The 21,165-nt window shown below is 55.0% G+C and overlaps 10 non-coding genes and 3 pseudogenes across 10 annotated transcripts; all 13 read right to left on the reverse strand.

Annotated features, from left to right (window-relative positions):
• Positions 1–1,994: 1,994 nt before the first annotated feature.
• LOC141053405 (5S ribosomal RNA) lies at positions 1,995–2,114 on the reverse strand. Its single transcript, XR_012221142.1, has one exon. It is a non-coding gene; the product is annotated as a 5S ribosomal RNA (ribosomal RNA).
• A 1,077-nt stretch (positions 2,115–3,191) lies between these two features.
• Positions 3,192–3,300, reverse strand: LOC141053488 (5S ribosomal RNA; annotated as a pseudogene).
• Positions 3,301–5,641: 2,341 nt separating this feature from the next.
• Positions 5,642–5,761, reverse strand: LOC141053406 (5S ribosomal RNA). The gene has a single exon (XR_012221143.1). It is a non-coding gene; the product is annotated as a 5S ribosomal RNA (ribosomal RNA).
• A 1,077-nt stretch (positions 5,762–6,838) lies between these two features.
• LOC141053234 (5S ribosomal RNA) lies at positions 6,839–6,957 on the reverse strand. Its single transcript, XR_012220987.1, has one exon. It is a non-coding gene; the product is annotated as a 5S ribosomal RNA (ribosomal RNA).
• Positions 6,958–7,992: 1,035 nt separating this feature from the next.
• On the reverse strand, positions 7,993–8,102 carry LOC141053543 (5S ribosomal RNA; annotated as a pseudogene).
• Positions 8,103–8,752: 650 nt separating this feature from the next.
• LOC141053235 (5S ribosomal RNA) lies at positions 8,753–8,871 on the reverse strand. Its single transcript, XR_012220988.1, has one exon. It is a non-coding gene; the product is annotated as a 5S ribosomal RNA (ribosomal RNA).
• A 2,341-nt stretch (positions 8,872–11,212) lies between these two features.
• On the reverse strand, positions 11,213–11,332 carry LOC141053407 (5S ribosomal RNA). Its single transcript, XR_012221144.1, has one exon. It is a non-coding gene; the product is annotated as a 5S ribosomal RNA (ribosomal RNA).
• A 1,077-nt stretch (positions 11,333–12,409) lies between these two features.
• On the reverse strand, positions 12,410–12,528 carry LOC141053237 (5S ribosomal RNA). Its single transcript, XR_012220989.1, has one exon. It is a non-coding gene; the product is annotated as a 5S ribosomal RNA (ribosomal RNA).
• Positions 12,529–14,869: 2,341 nt separating this feature from the next.
• Positions 14,870–14,989, reverse strand: LOC141053408 (5S ribosomal RNA). The gene has a single exon (XR_012221145.1). It is a non-coding gene; the product is annotated as a 5S ribosomal RNA (ribosomal RNA).
• A 1,077-nt stretch (positions 14,990–16,066) lies between these two features.
• Positions 16,067–16,185, reverse strand: LOC141053238 (5S ribosomal RNA). Its single transcript, XR_012220990.1, has one exon. It is a non-coding gene; the product is annotated as a 5S ribosomal RNA (ribosomal RNA).
• Positions 16,186–17,220: 1,035 nt separating this feature from the next.
• On the reverse strand, positions 17,221–17,330 carry LOC141053575 (5S ribosomal RNA; annotated as a pseudogene).
• Positions 17,331–17,980: 650 nt separating this feature from the next.
• On the reverse strand, positions 17,981–18,099 carry LOC141053239 (5S ribosomal RNA). Its single transcript, XR_012220991.1, has one exon. It is a non-coding gene; the product is annotated as a 5S ribosomal RNA (ribosomal RNA).
• A 2,341-nt stretch (positions 18,100–20,440) lies between these two features.
• Positions 20,441–20,560, reverse strand: LOC141053409 (5S ribosomal RNA). The gene has a single exon (XR_012221146.1). It is a non-coding gene; the product is annotated as a 5S ribosomal RNA (ribosomal RNA).
• Positions 20,561–21,165: the final 605 nt, after the last annotated feature.

Genomic DNA, 21,165 nt, shown 5'->3' on the forward strand with positions numbered 1-21,165 from the left:
CTCTCCGGTGGACCCGGGTAGGGTGAGTACAGGGCGGTTTGTTGCTTTCTAAAAGCCTGCAACCTGGGAAGAACATTTAATGAAAGGGAACAACCCCTTTGACTGTCTGCAGCGCGCCACACCTAGGAAGCGCACAGTCACTTGCAAGCGAGCACGCACATATGCTTGCACATGGCCACACCTCCTATTTGCCCCTGCAGCCTCAGCGCCAGCAAGTGTCAGACTGTCCTGTCTGTCTTATTATCATTAATATTTGCATGCCTTAGCAGGAAAATGCCCCCAATTCCCTCCCGCTCCTTCCTAGTGTAGGGTCAGACAGGTTCGCAGGATGCAGTGACGAGACACTAAACGAATGGTGGTTTTCGAAATTACTTTTATAAAACCCTAGCCGAAGGGCTAGGCTGAACAAAACAAGGAATAAGTACAACACCAACAGTCCACGCAGGGACTCAACAATCTTAACCCAATATAGTTTCACTTAGCCTTCCAGGGACTGCTGGGTTCGGTAGCGTGGCCCCGTTGAGGTCGCTGAGGCGGCTGTCCTGAGGAAAGTGATGTCGGTGGGGGCAACAGGCCCTGAAGAAAATAATACCGTTGGGGGGCAACAAGCCCTGAAGAAAACGAGGACGTTGGGGCGCAACAGGTCCTGAAGAAAACGGGGATGTTGGGGCGCAACAGGCCCTGAAGGAAACGCTGCCGCTGGGGCGCAACAAGCCCTGAAGGAAACGCTGCCGCTGGGGCGCAACAGGCCCTGAAGGAAACGGGGACATTGGGGCGCAACAGGCCCTGAAGATAACGCTGCCGCTGGGGCGCAACAGGCCCTGAAGGAAACGCTGCCGCTGGGGCGCAACAGGCCCTGAAGAAAACGCCTCCGCTGGGGCACAACAGACCCTGAAGAAAACGCTGCCGCTGGGGTGCAACAGACCCTGAAGAAAACACTGCCGCTGGGGCGCAACAGGCCCTGAAGAAAGCAATGCCGTTGGGTCTCAACAGGCCCTGAAGTAAATGATGGAGGTGGCGCGCGGTGATGACGCAGTTCCCCAGAAAGGCCTGTAGCCGTCCTTTACCAAGGAGTCTCTTCCTAAGCCAGGGTAGCGAGCTTTTAATCCCGCCTGTGACAAGGTGGCGTATCTTGAGGCCAATGGTGGCCGGGTCGGCGTGATGGGGGAAGGCTGGGGGGAAGGGCCCAGATCTCTGAGGCCTGGTTACCGGTACTCACGGCCACAACCGGAGGTATAGTTCCTCTCTCTCTAAGGCGGGGTTTAGCGGGGATAATTCTCTCAGAACGGGAGCGGGGAGCAGTCTCTGGGCACAGTCTCTCACGTCTCTCTTGTCGGTAAATCGGCCGCTTTCTCCTCGCAGGCTCCTCTCGGTACCCCTGCAAGTCACCCTGTGTCCTGCCTTCACTCCCTCTCTTCCCCAACTGCCACTTCAGCGCGTCCCCTGCTCCTTTTACCCTAGCCCCTCCCCCTGTTGCCCTGACAACCTCAGTCGCATGTCTCCCTTTGTAATTCCCCTGTTGTGCTTCCTTCAATAACTCTGATGGCGGTCCCCTTGGTTCCGGCCCAAACACTATATGGGGGTCCTCCTCCCCACACTAGTACTGAATTTGGGTCCTGGGCAGCCGTCTGATTGGGTTAGTTACACAAGCTTCTTTGCAGAAGAAGACGTTACTTCTGCCAGCCGGCCGGCCGGCCTCTAAAGATCATCCCCTGGGCGCCCGCTGAATGCCTGGCCCCTTAACGGCCCAGGATGCTTATGACGCCTTCATTTCCAGAAGGCAGGCCGAGGGGTCAATAAGCACTCTTAGCTGCGGCAAGGAGCTTGGTGTGAGGCATGCGAGGAGGCGTGGTAGCGTCCCTAGCTGCAAACCATCTCAGAGGCATCAGAGGCATTATGCGGCTTGGGGCTTCCAGCTTAGGTAATGTTGGTGTCTGATAAGGCGCCCCTGTATACTAGCCGAGCTGGGCCAGGGAGCAAAATGTCATCAAAATGGTCTACAGCACTCGGTGTTCCCAGGAGGTCTCCCATCCAAGTACTGTCCAAGCCCATCCCCGCTTTGCTTCCGAGTTCGGACGAGATCGGGCGTATCCAGGGTGGTATGGCCAGTAGACACAGCTTGGTCCATCGCCTGGCCAGCCTGCCTCAGGCTCGCATGGTGGCGAGAACTCTGACCATGTGGAGGCGGGCTCCGAAGGGCCGATGCAAAGGCTGGGCCGCCCCTACAGTCTTTGTTTGTTTTGCAGTGAAACCACGCGCCGCAGCAGGGCCCGAGCATCATTTGTCTTTAAATATGGCTCCACGCAGGGTCTCCTGCAGGCTAAACCATTCATCTGGGGGGACGTGACAGAAGGCGCAAGCTGGAGCAGCCGCAACTTGAGGCGGATTGAGACGTCCAGGAGCGAATGAAGGAAGAGGGTGAGATAGAATCATAGAATCTTAGAGTTGGAAGGGACCTCCTGGGCCATCTGGTCCAACCCCCTGCTCAAAGCAGGATTCGCTAAATCATCCCAGTCAGATGTCTGTCCAGCCTCTGTTTGAAGACTTCCATTGAAGGAGAACTCACCACTTCTCGTGGCAGCCTGTTCCACTCATTGATCACTCTAACTGTTAAAAATTTTTTTCTAATATCTAATCTGTGTCTCCTCCCATTCAGTTTCATCACATTGCTTCTAGTCTTTCCTTGTGCAAATGAGAATAAAGTTGATCCTTCTACAATGTGACAGCCCTTTAGATATTTGTAGACAGCTATTAAGTCTCCTCTCAGTCTTCTCTTTTGCAAACTAAACATTCCCAAATCCTGCAACCTTTCCTCATAAGACAGGGTTTGCAGACCGGTCACCATTCTGGTTGCCAGTGACTGTGTGCTGCTCTTCAGGGGGGTCGTGTTGCCTGCAAAGGTGTCCTGCTTGCTTCGGCCTGTAAACTGGCCTCCAGGTTGCCGGCGGATGCCCCCAAGCCCGCGGGAGGCGCTGGTCCTGTTGAAAGGAAGCCTAGTATTAAAAGTAAATAAGCAACAATGCTGGAGGCCCACGGTGATGAGAAGGATGCTGGCAGTTTGCACGGACGAAATAGCGCAAGAGAGAAAGCAAATGAAAAGAGGAAAGAAGCATGTGTGCCCTTGTGAAAGGGAATGGAAAAAAGGCATAGAGGACAGTGACCCCTGCTGGTGGAAGGAAGGAAAAAGCAAAAGCCTACAGCACCTGGTATTCCCAGGCGGTCTCCCATCCAAGTACTAACCAGGCCCGACCCTGCTTAGCTTCCGAGATCGGGCGTGTTCAGGGTGGTGTGGCCGTAGGTAGAGACAGGCTTCTCACTTGCTGCTTTTCTACTATGCAGTCTGGCTGCCGGCTGCCCTGTCCAGTGCTCAGCAAGAAAAAAATGCAGAGCTGGAAATGAACCCGGTCTAAAGGAGCGCACCTGTTCCTTAATCACGCCTGGCTGGCGCTCCTTTTTGGACTGTCTCACTTATCGCCAGTGCTCAGCAAGAGGCCCTTTTGTAATTTCCTTTCTCTTCACTTTTTTGCTGGCTCTCTTAAAGGGGTTGTAGGCAGAACGCCCCGCTCAGAGCCGCTGAGCTCACTGATCGGCTGCTGACGTGACATCAGCGTCTCAGCCAATGCCACAGACCTGGAGCAGCAGTGAGACTCTCCGGTGGACCCGGGTAGGGTGAGTACAGGGCGGTTTGTTGCTTTCTAAAAGCCTGCAACCTGGGAAGAACATTTAATGAAAGGGAACAACCCCTTTGACTGTCTGCAGCGCGCCACACCTAGGAAGCGCACAGTCACTTGCAAGCGAGCACGCACATATGCTTGCACATGGCCACACCTCCTATTTGCCCCTGCAGCCTCAGCGCCAGCAAGTGTCAGACTGTCCTGTCTGTCTTATTATCATTAATATTTGCGTGCCTTAGCAGGAAAATGCCCCCAATTCCCTCCCGCTCCTTCCTAGTGTAGGGTCGGACAGGTTCGCAGGATGCAGTGACGAGACACTAAACGAATGGTGGTTTTCGAAATTACTTTTATAAAACCCTAGCCGAAGGGCTAGGCTGAACAAAACAAGGAATAAGTACAACACCAACAGTCCACGCAGGGACTCAACAATCTTAACCCAATATAGTTTCACTTAGCCTTCCAGGGACTGCTGGGTTCGGTAGCGTGGCCGCGTTGAGGTCGCTGAGGCGGCTGTCCTGAGGAAAGTGATGTCGGTGGGGGCAACAGGCCCTGAAGAAAATAATTCCGTTGGGGGGCAACAAGCCCTGAAGAAAACGAGGACGTTGGGGCGCAACAGGTCCTGAAGAAAACGGGGACGTTGGGGCGCAACAGGCCCTGAAGGAAACGCTGCCGCTGGGGCGCAACAAGCCCTGAAGGAAACGCTGCCGCTGGGGCGCAACAGGCCCTGAAGGAAACGGGGACATTGGGGCGCAACAGGCCCTGAAGATAACGCTGCCGCTGGGGCGCAACAGGCCCTGAAGGAAACGCTGCCGCTGGGGCGCAACAGGCCCTGAAGAAAACGCCTCCGCTGGGGCACAACAGGCCCTGAAGAAAACGCTGCCGCTGGGGTGCAACAGGCCCTGAAGAAAACACTGCCGCTGGGGCGCAACAGGCCCTGAAGAAAGCAATGCCGTTGGGTCTCAACAGGCCCTGAAGTAAATGATGGAGGTGGCGCGCGGTGATGACGCAGTTCCCCAGAAAGGCCTGTAGCCGTCCTTTACCAAGGAGTCTCTTCCTAAGCCAGGGTAGCGAGCCTTTAATCCCGCCTGTGACAAGGTGGCGTATCTTGAGGCCAATGGTGGCCGGGTCGGCGTGATGGGGGAAGGCTGGGGGGAAGGGCCCAGATCTCTGAGGCCTGGTTACCGGTACTCACGGCCACAACCGGAGGTATAGTTCCTCTCTCTCTAAGGCGGGGTTTAGCGGGGATAATTCTCTCAGAACGGGAGCGGGGAGCAGTCTCTGGGCACAGTCTCTCACGTCTCTCTTGTCGGTAAATCGGCCGCTTTCTCCTCGCAGGCTCCTCTCGGTACCCCTGCAAGTCACCCTGTGTCCTGCCTTCACTCCCTCTCTTCCCCAACTGCCACTTCAGCGCGTCCCCTGCTCCTTTTACCCTAGCCCCTCCCCCTGTTGCCCTGACAACCTCAGTCGCATGTCTCCCTTTGTAATTCCCCTGTTGTGCTTCCTTCAATAACTCTGATGGCGGTCCCCTTGGTTCCGGCCCAAACACTATATGGGGGTCCTCCTCCCCACACTAGTACTGAATTTGGGTCCTGGGCAGCCGTCTGATTGGGTTAGTTACACAAGCTTCTTTGCAGAAGAAGACGTTACTTCTGCCAGCCGGCCGGCCGGCCTCTAAAGATCATCCCCTGGGCGCCCGCTGAATGCCTGGCCCCTTAACGGCCCAGGATGCTTATGACGCCTTCATTTCCAGAAGGCAGGCCGAGGGGTCAATAAGCACTCTTAGCTGCGGCAAGGAGCTTGGTGTGAGGCATGCGAGGAGGCGTGGTAGCGTCCCTAGCTGCAAACCATCTCAGAGGCATCAGAGGCATTATGCGGCTTGGGGCTTCCAGCTTAGGTAATGTTGGTGTCTGATAAGGCGCCCCTGTATACTAGCCGAGCTGGGCCAGGGAGCAAAATGTCATCAAAATGGTCTACAGCACTCGGTGTTCCCAGGAGGTCTCCCATCCAAGTACTGTCCAAGCCCATCCCCGCTTTGCTTCCGAGTTCGGACGAGATCGGGCGTATCCAGGGTGGTATGGCCAGTAGACACGGCTTGGTCCATCGCCTGGCCAGCCTGCCTCAGGCTCGCATGGTGGCGAGAACTCTGACCATGTGGAGGCGGGCTCCGAAGGGCCGATGCAAAGGCTGGGCCGCCCCTACAGTCTTTGTTTGTTTTGCAGTGAAACCACGCGCCGCAGCAGGGCCCGAGCATCATTTGTCTTTAAATATGGCTCCACGCAGGGTCTCCTGCAGGCTAAACCATTCATCTGGGGGGACGTGACAGAAGGCGCAAGCTGGAGCAGCCGCAACTTGAGGCGGATTGAGACGTCCAGGAGCGAATGAAGGAAGAGGGTGAGATAGAATCATAGAATCGTAGAGTTGGAAGGGACCTCCTGGGCCATCTGGTCCAACCCCCTGCTCAAAGCAGGATTCGCTAAATCATCCCAGTCAGATGTCTGTCCAGCCTCTGTTTGAAGACTTCCATTGAAGGAGAACTCACCACTTCTCGTGGCAGCCTGTTCCACTCATTGATCACTCTAACTGTTAAAAAATTTTTTCTAATATCTAATCTGTGTCTCCTCCCATTCAGTTTCATCCCATTGCTTCTAGTCTTTCCTTGTGCAAATGAGAATAAAGTTGATCCTTCTACAATGTGACAGCCCTTTAGATATTTGTAGACAGCTATTAAGTCTCCTCTCAGTCTTCTCTTTTGCAAACTAAACATTCCCAAATCCTGCAACCTTTCCTCATAAGACAGGGTTTGCAGACCGGTCACCATTCTGGTTGCCAGTGACTGTGTGCTGCTCTTCAGGGGGGTCGTGTTGCCTGCAAAGGTGTCCTGCTTGCTTCGGCCTGTAAACTGGCCTCCAGGTTGCCGGCGGATGCCCCCAAGCCCGCGGGAGGCGCTGGTCCTGTTGAAAGGAAGCCTAGTATTAAAAGTAAATAAGCAACAATGCTGGAGGCCCACGGTGATGAGAAGGATGCTGGCAGTTTGCACGGACGAAATAGCGCAAGAGAGAAAGCAAATGAAAAGAGGAAAGAAGCATGTGTGCCCTTGTGAAAGGGAATGGAAAAAAGGCATAGAGGACAGTGACCCCTGCTGGTGGAAGGAAGGAAAAAGCAAAAGCCTACAGCACCTGGTATTCCCAGGCGGTCTCCCATCCAAGTACTAACCAGGCCCGACCCTGCTTAGCTTCCGAGATCAGACGAGATCGGGCGTGTTCAGGGTGGTGTGGCCGTAGGCGGAGACAGGCTTCTCACTTGCTGCTTTTCTACTATGCAGTCTGGCTGCCGGCTGCCCTGTCCAGTGCTCAGCAAGAAAAAAATGCAGAGCTGGAAATGAACCCGGTCTAAAGGAGCGCACCTGTTCCTTAATCACGCCTGGCTGGCGCTCCTTTTTGGACTGTCTCACTTATCGCCAGTGCTCAGCAAGAGGCCCTTTTGTAATTTCCTTTCTCTTCACTTTTTTGCTGGCTCTCTTAAAGGGGTTGTAGGCAGAACGCCCCGCTCAGAGCCGCTGAGCTCACTGATCGGCTGCTGACGTGACGTCAGCGTCGCAGCCAATGCCACAGACCTGGAGCAGCGGTGAGACTCTCCGGTGGACCCGGGTAGGGTGAGTACAGGGCGGTTTGTTGCTTTCTAAAAGCCTGCAACCTGGGAAGAACGTTTAATGAAAGGGAACAACCCCTTTGACTGTCTGCAGCGCGCCACACCTAGGAAGCGCACAGTCACTTGCAAGCGAGCACGCACATATGCTTGCACATGGCCACACCTCCTATTTGCCCCTGCAGCCTCAGCGCCAGCAAGTGTCAGACTGTCCTGTCTGTCTTATTATCATTAATATTTGCGTGCCTTAGCAGGAAAATACCCCCAATTCCCTCCCGCTCCTTCCTAGTACTGAATTTGGGTCCTGGGCAGCCGTTTGATTGGGTTAGTTACACAAGCTTCTTTGCAGAAGAAGACGTTACTTCTGCCGGCCGGACGTCCTCTAAAAATCATCCCCTGGGCGCCCGCTGAATGCCTGGCCCCTTAACGGCCCAGGATGCTTATGACGCCATCATTTCCAGAAGGCAGGCTGAGGGATCAATAAGCACTCTTAGACGCGGCAAGGAGCTCGGTGTGAGGCATGCGAGGAGGCGTGGTAGCGTCCCTAGCTGCAAACCATCTCAGAGGCATCAGAGGCATTATGCGGCTTGGGGCTTCCAGCTTATGTTGGTGTCTGATAAGACGCCCCTGTATACTAGCCGAGCTGGGCCAGGGAGCAAAATGTCATCAAAATGGTCTACAGCACTCGGTGTTCCCAGGAGGTCTACCATCCAAGTACTGTCCAAGCCCATCCCCGCTTTGCTTCCGAGTTCGGGCGTATCCAGGGTGGTATGGCCAGTAGACACGGCTTGGTCCATCGCCTGGCCAGCCTGCCTCAGGCTCGCGTGGTGGCGAGAACTCTGACCATGTGGAGGCGGGCTCCGAAGGGCCGATGCAAAGGCTGGGCCGACCCTACAGTCTTTGTTTGTTTTGCAGTGAAACCACGCGCCGCAGCAGGGCCCGAGCATCATTTGTCTTTAAATATGGCTCCACGCAGGGTCTCCTGCAGGATAAACCATTCATCTGGGGGGACGTGACAGAAGGAGCAAGCTTGAGGAGCCGCAACTTGAGGCGGATTGAGACGTCCAGGAGCGAATGAAGGAAGAGGGTGAGATGGTTGCCAGTGACTGTGTGCTGCTCTTCAGGGGGGTCTTGTTGCCTGCAAAGGTGTCCTGCTTGCTTCGGCCTGTAAACTGGCCTCCAGGTTGCCGGCGGATGCCCCCAAGCCCGCGGGAGGCGCTGGTCCTGTTGAAAGGAAGCCTAGTATTAAAAGTAAATAAGCAACAATGCTGGAGGACCACGGTGATGAGAAGGATGCTGGCAGTTTGCACGGACGAAATAGCGCAAGAGAGAAAGCAAATGAAAAGAGGAAAGAAGCATGTGTGCCCTTGTGAAAGGGAATGGAAAAAAGGAATAGAGGACAGTGACCCCTGCTGGTGGAAGGAAAAAGCAAAAGCCTACAGCACCTGGTATTCCCAGGCGGTCTCCCATCCAAGTACTAACCAGGCCCGACCCTGCTTAGCTTCCGAGATCAGACGAGATCGGGCGTGTTCAGGGTGGTGTGGCCGTAGGCAGAGACAAGCTTCTCACTTGCTGCTTTTCTACTATGCAGTCTGGCTGCCGGCTGCCCTGTCCAGTGCTCAGCAAGAAAAAATTGCAGAGCTGGAAATGAACCCGGTCTAAAGGAGCGCACCTGTTCCTTAATCACGCCTGGCTGGCGCTCCTTTTTGGACTGTCTCACTTATCGCCAGTGCTCAGCAAGAGGCCCTTTTGTAATTTCCTTTCTCTTCACTTTTTTGCTGGCTCTCTTAAAGGGGTTGTAGGCAGAACGCCCCGCTCAGAGCCGCTGAGCTCACTGATCGGCTGCTGACGTGACATCAGCGTCGCAGCCAATGCCACAGACCTGGAGCAGCAGTGAGACTCTCCGGTGGACCCGGGTAGGGTGAGTACAGGGCGGTTTGTTGCTTTCTAAAAGCCTGCAACCTGGGAAGAACATTTAATGAAAGGGAACAACCCCTTTGACTGTCTGCAGCGCGCCACACCTAGGAAGCGCACAGTCACTTGCAAGCGAGCACGCACATATGCTTGCACATGGCCACACCTCCTATTTGCCCCTGCAGCCTCAGCGCCAGCAAGTGTCAGACTGTCCTGTCTGTCTTATTATCATTAATATTTGCATGCCTTAGCAGGAAAATGCCCCCAATTCCCTCCCGCTCCTTCCTAGTGTAGGGTCAGACAGGTTCGCAGGATGCAGTGACGAGACACTAAACGAATGGTGGTTTTCGAAATTACTTTTATAAAACCCTAGCCGAAGGGCTAGGCTGAACAAAACAAGGAATAAGTACAACACCAACAGTCCACGCAGGGACTCAACAATCTTAACCCAATATAGTTTCACTTAGCCTTCCAGGGACTGCTGGGTTCGGTAGCGTGGCCCCGTTGAGGTCGCTGAGGCGGCTGTCCTGAGGAAAGTGATGTCGGTGGGGGCAACAGGCCCTGAAGAAAATAATACCGTTGGGGGGCAACAAGCCCTGAAGAAAACGAGGACGTTGGGGCGCAACAGGTCCTGAAGAAAACGGGGATGTTGGGGCGCAACAGGCCCTGAAGGAAACGCTGCCGCTGGGGCGCAACAAGCCCTGAAGGAAACGCTGCCGCTGGGGCGCAACAGGCCCTGAAGGAAACGGGGACATTGGGGCGCAACAGGCCCTGAAGATAACGCTGCCGCTGGGGCGCAACAGGCCCTGAAGGAAACGCTGCCGCTGGGGCGCAACAGGCCCTGAAGAAAACGCCTCCGCTGGGGCACAACAGACCCTGAAGAAAACGCTGCCGCTGGGGTGCAACAGACCCTGAAGAAAACACTGCCGCTGGGGCGCAACAGGCCCTGAAGAAAGCAATGCCGTTGGGTCTCAACAGGCCCTGAAGTAAATGATGGAGGTGGCGCGCGGTGATGACGCAGTTCCCCAGAAAGGCCTGTAGCCGTCCTTTACCAAGGAGTCTCTTCCTAAGCCAGGGTAGCGAGCTTTTAATCCCGCCTGTGACAAGGTGGCGTATCTTGAGGCCAATGGTGGCCGGGTCGGCGTGATGGGGGAAGGCTGGGGGGAAGGGCCCAGATCTCTGAGGCCTGGTTACCGGTACTCACGGCCACAACCGGAGGTATAGTTCCTCTCTCTCTAAGGCGGGGTTTAGCGGGGATAATTCTCTCAGAACGGGAGCGGGGAGCAGTCTCTGGGCACAGTCTCTCACGTCTCTCTTGTCGGTAAATCGGCCGCTTTCTCCTCGCAGGCTCCTCTCGGTACCCCTGCAAGTCACCCTGTGTCCTGCCTTCACTCCCTCTCTTCCCCAACTGCCACTTCAGCGCGTCCCCTGCTCCTTTTACCCTAGCCCCTCCCCCTGTTGCCCTGACAACCTCAGTCGCATGTCTCCCTTTGTAATTCCCCTGTTGTGCTTCCTTCAATAACTCTGATGGCGGTCCCCTTGGTTCCGGCCCAAACACTATATGGGGGTCCTCCTCCCCACACTAGTACTGAATTTGGGTCCTGGGCAGCCGTCTGATTGGGTTAGTTACACAAGCTTCTTTGCAGAAGAAGACGTTACTTCTGCCAGCCGGCCGGCCGGCCTCTAAAGATCATCCCCTGGGCGCCCGCTGAATGCCTGGCCCCTTAACGGCCCAGGATGCTTATGACGCCTTCATTTCCAGAAGGCAGGCCGAGGGGTCAATAAGCACTCTTAGCTGCGGCAAGGAGCTTGGTGTGAGGCATGCGAGGAGGCGTGGTAGCGTCCCTAGCTGCAAACCATCTCAGAGGCATCAGAGGCATTATGCGGCTTGGGGCTTCCAGCTTAGGTAATGTTGGTGTCTGATAAGGCGCCCCTGTATACTAGCCGAGCTGGGCCAGGGAGCAAAATGTCATCAAAATGGTCTACAGCACTCGGTGTTCCCAGGAGGTCTCCCATCCAAGTACTGTCCAAGCCCATCCCCGCTTTGCTTCCGAGTTCGGACGAGATCGGGCGTATCCAGGGTGGTATGGCCAGTAGACACAGCTTGGTCCATCGCCTGGCCAGCCTGCCTCAGGCTCGCATGGTGGCGAGAACTCTGACCATGTGGAGGCGGGCTCCGAAGGGCCGATGCAAAGGCTGGGCCGCCCCTACAGTCTTTGTTTGTTTTGCAGTGAAACCACGCGCCGCAGCAGGGCCCGAGCATCATTTGTCTTTAAATATGGCTCCACGCAGGGTCTCCTGCAGGCTAAACCATTCATCTGGGGGGACGTGACAGAAGGCGCAAGCTGGAGCAGCCGCAACTTGAGGCGGATTGAGACGTCCAGGAGCGAATGAAGGAAGAGGGTGAGATAGAATCATAGAATCTTAGAGTTGGAAGGGACCTCCTGGGCCATCTGGTCCAACCCCCTGCTCAAAGCAGGATTCGCTAAATCATCCCAGTCAGATGTCTGTCCAGCCTCTGTTTGAAGACTTCCATTGAAGGAGAACTCACCACTTCTCGTGGCAGCCTGTTCCACTCATTGATCACTCTAACTGTTAAAAAAATTTTTCTAATATCTAATCTGTGTCTCCTCCCATTCAGTTTCATCACATTGCTTCTAGTCTTTCCTTGTGCAAATGAGAATAAAGTTGATCCTTCTACAATGTGACAGCCCTTTAGATATTTGTAGACAGCTATTAAGTCTCCTCTCAGTCTTCTCTTTTGCAAACTAAACATTCCCAAATCCTGCAACCTTTCCTCATAAGACAGGGTTTGCAGACCGGTCACCATTCTGGTTGCCAGTGACTGTGTGCTGCTCTTCAGGGGGGTCGTGTTGCCTGCAAAGGTGTCCTGCTTGCTTCGGCCTGTAAACTGGCCTCCAGGTTGCCGGCGGATGCCCCCAAGCCCGCGGGAGGCGCTGGTCCTGTTGAAAGGAAGCCTAGTATTAAAAGTAAATAAGCAACAATGCTGGAGGCCCACGGTGATGAGAAGGATGCTGGCAGTTTGCACGGACGAAATAGCGCAAGAGAGAAAGCAAATGAAAAGAGGAAAGAAGCATGTGTGCCCTTGTGAAAGGGAATGGAAAAAAGGCATAGAGGACAGTGACCCCTGCTGGTGGAAGGAAGGAAAAAGCAAAAGCCTACAGCACCTGGTATTCCCAGGCGGTCTCCCATCCAAGTACTAACCAGGCCCGACCCTGCTTAGCTTCCGAGATCAGACGAGATCGGGCGTGTTCAGGGTGGTGTGGCCGTAGGCAGAGACAGGCTTCTCACTTGCTGCTTTTCTACTATGCAGTCTGGCTGCCGGCTGCCCTGTCCAGTGCTCAGCAAGAAAAAAATGCAGAGCTGGAAATGAACCCGGTCTAAAGGAGCGCACCTGTTCCTTAATCACGCCTGGCTGGCGCTCCTTTTTGGACTGTCTCACTTATCGCCAGTGCTCAGCAAGAGGCCCTTTTGTAATTTCCTTTCTCTTCACTTTTTTGCTGGCTCTCTTAAAGGGGTTGTAGGCAGAACGCCCCGCTCAGAGCCGCTGAGCTCACTGATCGGCTGCTGACGTGACATCAGCGTCTCAGCCAATGCCACAGACCTGGAGCAGCAGTGAGACTCTCCGGTGGACCCGGGTAGGGTGAGTACAGGGCGGTTTGTTGCTTTCTAAAAGCCTGCAACCTGGGAAGAACATTTAATGAAAGGGAACAACCCCTTTGACTGTCTGCAGCGCGCCACACCTAGGAAGCGCACAGTCACTTGCAAGCGAGCACGCACATATGCTTGCACATGGCCACACCTCCTATTTGCCCCTGCAGCCTCAGCGCCAGCAAGTGTCAGACTGTCCTGTCTGTCTTATTATCATTAATATTTGCGTGCCTTAGCAGGAAAATGCCCCCAATTCCCTCCCGCTCCTTCCTAGTGTAGGGTCGGACAGGTTCGCAGGATGCAGTGACGAGACACTAAACGAATGGTGGTTTTCGAAATTACTTTTATAAAACCCTAGCCGAAGGGCTAGGCTGAACAAAACAAGGAATAAGTACAACACCAACAGTCCACGCAGGGACTCAACAATCTTAACCCAATATAGTTTCACTTAGCCTTCCAGGGACTGCTGGGTTCGGTAGCGTGGCCGCGTTGAGGTCGCTGAGGCGGCTGTCCTGAGGAAAGTGATGTCGGTGGGGGCAACAGGCCCTGAAGAAAATAATTCCGTTGGGGGGCAACAAGCCCTGAAGAAAACGAGGACGTTGGGGCGCAACAGGTCCTGAAGAAAACGGGGACGTTGGGGCGCAACAGGCCCTGAAGGAAACGCTGCCGCTGGGGCGCAACAAGCCCTGAAGGAAACGCTGCCGCTGGGGCGCAACAGGCCCTGAAGGAAACGGGGACATTGGGGCGCAACAGGCCCTGAAGATAACGCTGCCGCTGGGGCGCAACAGGCCCTGAAGGAAACGCTGTCGCTGGGGCGCAACAGGCCCTGAAGAAAACGCCTCCGCTGGGGCACAACAGGCCCTGAAGAAAACGCTGCCGCTGGGGTGCAACAGGCCCTGAAGAAAACACTGCCGCTGGGGCGCAACAGGCCCTGAAGAAAGCAATGCCGTTGGGTCTCAACAGGCCCTGAAGTAAATGATGGAGGTGGCGCGCGGTGATGACGCAGTTCCCCAGAAAGGCCTGTAGCCGTCCTTTACCAAGGAGTCTCTTCCTAAGCCAGGGTAGCGAGCCTTTAATCCCGCCTGTGACAAGGTGGCGTATCTTGAGGCCAATGGTGGCCGGGTCGGCGTGATGGGGGAAGGCTGGGGGGAAGGGCCCAGATCTCTGAGGCCTGGTTACCGGTACTCACGGCCACAACCGGAGGTATAGTTCCTCTCTCTCTAAGGCGGGGTTTAGCGGGGATAATTCTCTCAGAACGGGAGCGGGGAGCAGTCTCTGGGCACAGTCTCTCACGTCTCTCTTGTCGGTAAATCGGCCGCTTTCTCCTCGCAGGCTCCTCTCGGTACCCCTGCAAGTCACCCTGTGTCCTGCCTTCACTCCCTCTCTTCCCCAACTGCCACTTCAGCGCGTCCCCTGCTCCTTTTACCCTAGCCCCTCCCCCTGTTGCCCTGACAACCTCAGTCGCATGTCTCCCTTTGTAATTCCCCTGTTGTGCTTCCTTCAATAACTCTGATGGCGGTCCCCTTGGTTCCGGCCCAAACACTATATGGGGGTCCTCCTCCCCACACTAGTACTGAATTTGGGTCCTGGGCAGCCGTCTGATTGGGTTAGTTACACAAGCTTCTTTGCAGAAGAAGACGTTACTTCTGCCAGCCGGCCGGCCGGCCTCTAAAGATCATCCCCTGGGCGCCCGCTGAATGCCTGGCCCCTTAACGGCCCAGGATGCTTATGACGCCTTCATTTCCAGAAGGCAGGCCGAGGGGTCAATAAGCACTCTTAGCTGCGGCAAGGAGCTTGGTGTGAGGCATGCGAGGAGGCGTGGTAGCGTCCCTAGCTGCAAACCATCTCAGAGGCATCAGAGGCATTATGCGGCTTGGGGCTTCCAGCTTAGGTAATGTTGGTGTCTGATAAGGCGCCCCTGTATACTAGCCGAGCTGGGCCAGGGAGCAAAATGTCATCAAAATGGTCTACAGCACTCGGTGTTCCCAGGAGGTCTCCCATCCAAGTACTGTCCAAGCCCATCCCCGCTTTGCTTCCGAGTTCGGACGAGATCGGGCGTATCCAGGGTGGTATGGCCAGTAGACACGGCTTGGTCCATCGCCTGGCCAGCCTGCCTCAGGCTCGCATGGTGGCGAGAACTCTGACCATGTGGAGGCGGGCTCCGAAGGGCCGATGCAAAGGCTGGGCCGCCCCTACAGTCTTTGTTTGTTTTGCAGTGAAACCACGCGCCGCAGCAGGGCCCGAGCATCATTTGTCTTTAAATATGGCTCCACGCAGGGTCTCCTGCAGGCTAAACCATTCATCTGGGGGGACGTGACAGAAGGCGCAAGCTGGAGCAGCCGCAACTTGAGGCGGATTGAGACGTCCAGGAGCGAATGAAGGAAGAGGGTGAGATAGAATCATAGAATCGTAGAGTTGGAAGGGACCTCCTGGGCCATCTGGTCCAACCCCCTGCTCAAAGCAGGATTCGCTAAATCATCCCAGTCAGATGTCTGTCCAGCCTCTGTTTGAAGACTTCCATTGAAGGAGAACTCACCACTTCTCGTGGCAGCCTGTTCCACTCATTGATCACTCTAACTGTTAAAAAAATTTTTCTAATATCTAATCTGTGTCTCCTCCCATTCAGTTTCATCCCATTGCTTCTAGTCTTTCCTTGTGCAAATGAGAATAAAGTTGATCCTTCTACAATGTGACAGCCCTTTAGATATTTGTAGACAGCTATTAAGTCTCCTCTCAGTCTTCTCTTTTGCAAACTAAACATTCCCAAATCCTGCAACCTTTCCTCATAAGACAGGGTTTGCAGACCGGTCACCATTCTGGTTGCCAGTGACTGTGTGCTGCTCTTCAGGGGGGTCGTGTTGCCTGCAAAGGTGTCCTGCTTGCTTCGGCCTGTAAACTGGCCTCCAGGTTGCCGGCGGATGCCCCCAAGCCCGCGGGAGGCGCTGGTCCTGTTGAAAGGAAGCCTAGTATTAAAAGTAAATAAGCAACAATGCTGGAGGCCCACGGTGATGAGAAGGATGCTGGCAGTTTGCACGGACGAAATAGCGCAAGAGAGAAAGCAAATGAAAAGAGGAAAGAAGCATGTGTGCCCTTGTGAAAGGGAATGGAAAAAAGGCATAGAGGACAGTGACCCCTGCTGGTGGAAGGAAGGAAAAAGCAAAAGCCTACAGCACCTGGTATTCCCAGGCGGTCTCCCATCCAAGTACTAACCAGGCCCGACCCTGCTTAGCTTCCGAGATCAGACGAGATCGGGCGTGTTCAGGGTGGTGTGGCCGTAGGCAGAGACAGGCTTCTCACTTGCTGCTTTTCTACTATGCAGTCTGGCTGCCGGCTGCCCTGTCCAGTGCTCAGCAAGAAAAAAATGCAGAGCTGGAAATGAACCCGGTCTAAAGGAGCGCACCTGTTCCTTAATCACGCCTGGCTGGCGCTCCTTTTTGGACTGTCTCACTTATCGCCAGTGCTCAGCAAGAGGCCCTTTTGTAATTTCCTTTCTCTTCACTTTTTTGCTGGCTCTCTTAAAGGGGTTGTAGGCAGAACGCCCCGCTCAGAGACGCTGAGCTCACTGATCGGCTGCTGACGTGACGTCAGCGTCGCAGCCAATGCCACAGACCTGGAGCAGCGGTGAGACTCTCCGGTGGACCCGGGTAGGGTGAGTACAGGGCGGTTTGTTGCTTTCTAAAAGCCTGCAACCTGGGAAGAACGTTTAATGAAAGGGAACAACCCCTTTGACTGTCTGCAGCGCGCCACACCTAGGAAGCGCACAGTCACTTGCAAGCGAGCACGCACATATGCTTGCACATGGCCACACCTCCTATTTGCCCCTGCAGCCTCAGCGCCAGCAAGTGTCAGACTGTCCTGTCTGTCTTATTATCATTAATATTTGCGTGCCTTAGCAGGAAAATACCCCCAATTCCCTCCCGCTCCTTCCTAGTACTGAATTTGGGTCCTGGGCAGCCGTTTGATTGGGTTAGTTACACAAGCTTCTTTGCAGAAGAAGACGTTACTTCTGCCGGCCGGACGTCCTCTAAAAATCATCCCCTGGGCGCCCGCTGAATGCCTGGCCCCTTAACGGCCCAGGATGCTTATGACGCCATCATTTCCAGAAGGCAGGCTGAGGGATCAATAAGCACTCTTAGCCGCGGCAAGGAGCTCGGTGTGAGGCATGCGAGGAGGCGTGGTAGCGTCCCTAGCTGCAAACCATCTCAGAGGCATCAGAGGCATTATGCGGCTTGGGGCTTCCAGCTTATGTTGGTGTCTGATAAGACGCCCCTGTATACTAGCCGAGCTGGGCCAGGGAGCAAAATGTCATCAAAATGGTCTACAGCACTCGGTGTTCCCAGGAGGTCTACCATCCAAGTACTGTCCAAGCCCATCCCCGCTTTGCTTCCGAGTTCAGGCGTATCCAGGGTGGTATGGCCAGTAGACACGGCTTGGTCCATCGCCTGGCCAGCCTGCCTCAGGCTCGCGTGGTGGCGAGAACTCTGACCATGTGGAGGCGGGCTCCGAAGGGCCGATGCAAAGGCTGGGCCGACCCTACAGTCTTTGTTTGTTTTGCAGTGAAACCACGCGCCGCAGCAGGGCCCGAGCATCATTTGTCTTTAAATATGGCTCCACGCAGGGTCTCCTGCAGGATAAACCATTCATCTGGGGGGACGTGACAGAAGGAGCAAGCTTGAGGAGCCGCAACTTGAGGCGGATTGAGACGTCCAGGAGCGAATGAAGGAAGAGGGTGAGATGGTTGCCAGTGACTGTGTGCTGCTCTTCAGGGGGGTCTTGTTGCCTGCAAAGGTGTCCTGCTTGCTTCGGCCTGTAAACTGGCCTCCAGGTTGCCGGCGGATGCCCCCAAGCCCGCGGGAGGCGCTGGTCCTGTTGAAAGGAAGCCTAGTATTAAAAGTAAATAAGCAACAATGCTGGAGGACCACGGTGATGAGAAGGATGCTGGCAGTTTGCACGGACGAAATAGCGCAAGAGAGAAAGCAAATGAAAAGAGGAAAGAAGCATGTGTGCCCTTGTGAAAGGGAATGGAAAAAAGGAATAGAGGACAGTGACCCCTGCTGGTGGAAGGAAAAAGCAAAAGCCTACAGCACCTGGTATTCCCAGGCGGTCTCCCATCCAAGTACTAACCAGGCCCGACCCTGCTTAGCTTCCGAGATCAGACGAGATCGGGCGTGTTCAGGGTGGTGTGGCCGTAGGCAGAGACAAGCTTCTCACTTGCTGCTTTTCTACTATGCAGTCTGGCTGCCGGCTGCCCTGTCCAGTGCTCAGCAAGAAAAAATTGCAGAGCTGGAAATGAACCCGGTCTAAAGGAGCGCACCTGTTCCTTAATCACGCCTGGCTGGCGCTCCTTTTTGGACTGTCTCACTTATCGCCAGTGCTCAGCAAGAGGCCCTTTTGTAATTTCCTTTCTCTTCACTTTTTTGCTGGCTCTCTTAAAGGGGTTGTAGGCAGAACGCCCCGCTCAGAGCCGCTGAGCTCACTGATCGGCTGCTGACGTGACATCAGCGTCGCAGCCAATGCCACAGACCTGGAGCAGCAGTGAGACTCTCCGGTGGACCCGGGTAGGGTGAGTACAGGGCGGTTTGTTGCTTTCTAAAAGCCTGCAACCTGGGAAGAACATTTAATGAAAGGGAACAACCCCTTTGACTGTCTGCAGCGCGCCACACCTAGGAAGCGCACAGTCACTTGCAAGCGAGCACGCACATATGCTTGCACATGGCCACACCTCCTATTTGCCCCTGCAGCCTCAGCGCCAGCAAGTGTCAGACTGTCCTGTCTGTCTTATTATCATTAATATTTGCATGCCTTAGCAGGAAAATGCCCCCAATTCCCTCCCGCTCCTTCCTAGTGTAGGGTCAGACAGGTTCGCAGGATGCAGTGACGAGACACTAAACGAATGGTGGTTTTCGAAATTACTTTTATAAAACCCTAGCCGAAGGGCTAGGCTGAACAAAACAAGGAATAAGTACAACACCAACAGTCCACGCAGGGACTCAACAATCTTAACCCAATATAGTTTCACTTAGCCTTCCAGGGACTGCTGGGTTCGGTAGCGTGGCCGCGTTGAGGTCGCTGAGGCGGCTGTCCTGAGGAAAGTGATGTCGGTGGGGGCAACAGGCCCTGAAGAAAATAATACCGTTGGGGGGCAACAAGCCCTGAAGAAAACGAGGACGTTGGGGCGCAACAGGTCCTGAAGAAAACGGGGATGTTGGGGCGCAACAGGCCCTGAAGGAAATGCTGCCGCTGGGGCGCAACAAGCCCTGAAGGAAACGCTGCCGCTGGGGCGCAACAGGCCCTGAAGGAAACGGGGACATTGGGGCGCAACAGGCCCTGAAGATAACGCTGCCGCTGGGGCGCAACAGGCCCTGAAGGAAACGCTGCCGCTGGGGCGCAACAGGCCCTGAAGAAAACGCCTCCGCTGGGGCACAACAGACCCTGAAGAAAACGCTGCCGCTGGGGTGCAACAGACCCTGAAGAAAACACTGCCGCTGGGGCGCAACAGGCCCTGAAGAAAGCAATGCCGTTGGGTCTCAACAGGCCCTGAAGTAAATGATGGAGGTGGCGCGCGGTGATGACGCAGTTCCCCAGAAAGGCCTGTAGCCGTCCTTTACCAAGGAGTCTCTTCCTAAGCCAGGGTAGCGAGCTTTTAATCCCGCCTGTGACAAGGTGGCGTATCTTGAGGCCAATGGTGGCCGGGTCGGCGTGATGGGGGAAGGCTGGGGGGAAGGGCCCAGATCTCTGAGGCCTGGTTACCGGTACTCACGGCCACAACCGGAGGTATAGTTCCTCTCTCTCTAAGGCGGGGTTTAGCGGGGATAATTCTCTCAGAACGGGAGCGGGGAGCAGTCTCTGGGCACAGTCTCTCACGTCTCTCTTGTCGGTAAATCGGCCGCTTTCTCCTCGCAGGCTCCTCTCGGTACCCCTGCAAGTCACCCTGTGTCCTGCCTTCACTCCCTCTCTTCCCCAACTGCCACTTCAGCGCGTCCCCTGCTCCTTTTACCCTAGCCCCTCCCCCTGTTGCCCTGACAACCTCAGTCGCATGTCTCCCTTTGTAATTCCCCTGTTGTGCTTCCTTCAATAACTCTGATGGCGGTCCCCTTGGTTCCGGCCCAAACACTATATGGGGGTCCTCCTCCCCACACTAGTACTGAATTTGGGTCCTGGGCAGCCGTCTGATTGGGTTAGTTACACAAGCTTCTTTGCAGAAGAAGACGTTACTTCTGCCAGCCGGCCGGCCGGCCTCTAAAGATCATCCCCTGGGCGCCCGCTGAATGCCTGGCCCCTTAACGGCCCAGGATGCTTATGACGCCTTCATTTCCAGAAGGCAGGCCGAGGGGTCAATAAGCACTCTTAGCTGCGGCAAGGAGCTTGGTGTGAGGCATGCGAGGAGGCGTGGTAGCGTCCCTAGCTGCAAACCATCTCAGAGGCATCAGAGGCATTATGCGGCTTGGGGCTTCCAGCTTAGGTAATGTTGGTGTCTGATAAGGCGCCCCTGTATACTAGCCGAGCTGGGCCAGGGAGCAAAATGTCATCAAAATGGTCTACAGCACTCGGTGTTCCCAGGAGGTCTCCCATCCAAGTACTGTCCAAGCCCATCCCCGCTTTGCTTCCGAGTTCGGACGAGATCGGGCGTATCCAGGGTGGTATGGCCAGTAGACACAGCTTGGTCCATCGCCTGGCCAGCCTGCCTCAGGCTCGCATGGTGGCGAGAACTCTGACCATGTGGAGGCGGGCTCCGAAGGGCCGATGCAAAGGCTGGGCCGCCCCTACAGTCTTTGTTTGTTTTGCAGTGAAACCACGCGCCGCAGCAGGGCCCGAGCATCATTTGTCTTTAAATATGGCTCCACGCAGGGTCTCCTGCAGGCTAAACCATTCATCTGGGGGGACGTGACAGAAGGCGCAAGCTGGAGCAGCCGCAACTTGAGGCGGATTGAGACGTCCAGGAGCGAATGAAGGAAGAGGGTGAGATAGAATCATAGAATCTTAGAGTTGGAAGGGACCTCCTGGGCCATCTGGTCCAACCCCCTGCTCAAAGCAGGATTCGCTAAATCATCCCAGTCAGATGTCTGTCCAGCCTCTGTTTGAAGACTTCCATTGAAGGAGAACTCACCACTTCTCGTGGCAGCCTGTTCCACTCATTGATCACTCTAACTGTTAAAAAAAATTTTCTAATATCTAATCTGTGTCTCCTCCCATTCAGTTTCATCACATTGCTTCTAGTCTTTCCTTGTGCAAATGAGAATAAAGTTGATCCTTCTACAAT

The sequence above is a fragment of the Dendrobates tinctorius genome, unplaced genomic scaffold (assembly GCF_039654945.1).
Source record: "Dendrobates tinctorius isolate UK_male_01 unplaced genomic scaffold, ASM3965494v1 ptg000165l, whole genome shotgun sequence".
NCBI lineage: Eukaryota > Metazoa > Chordata > Amphibia > Anura > Dendrobatidae > Dendrobates > Dendrobates tinctorius.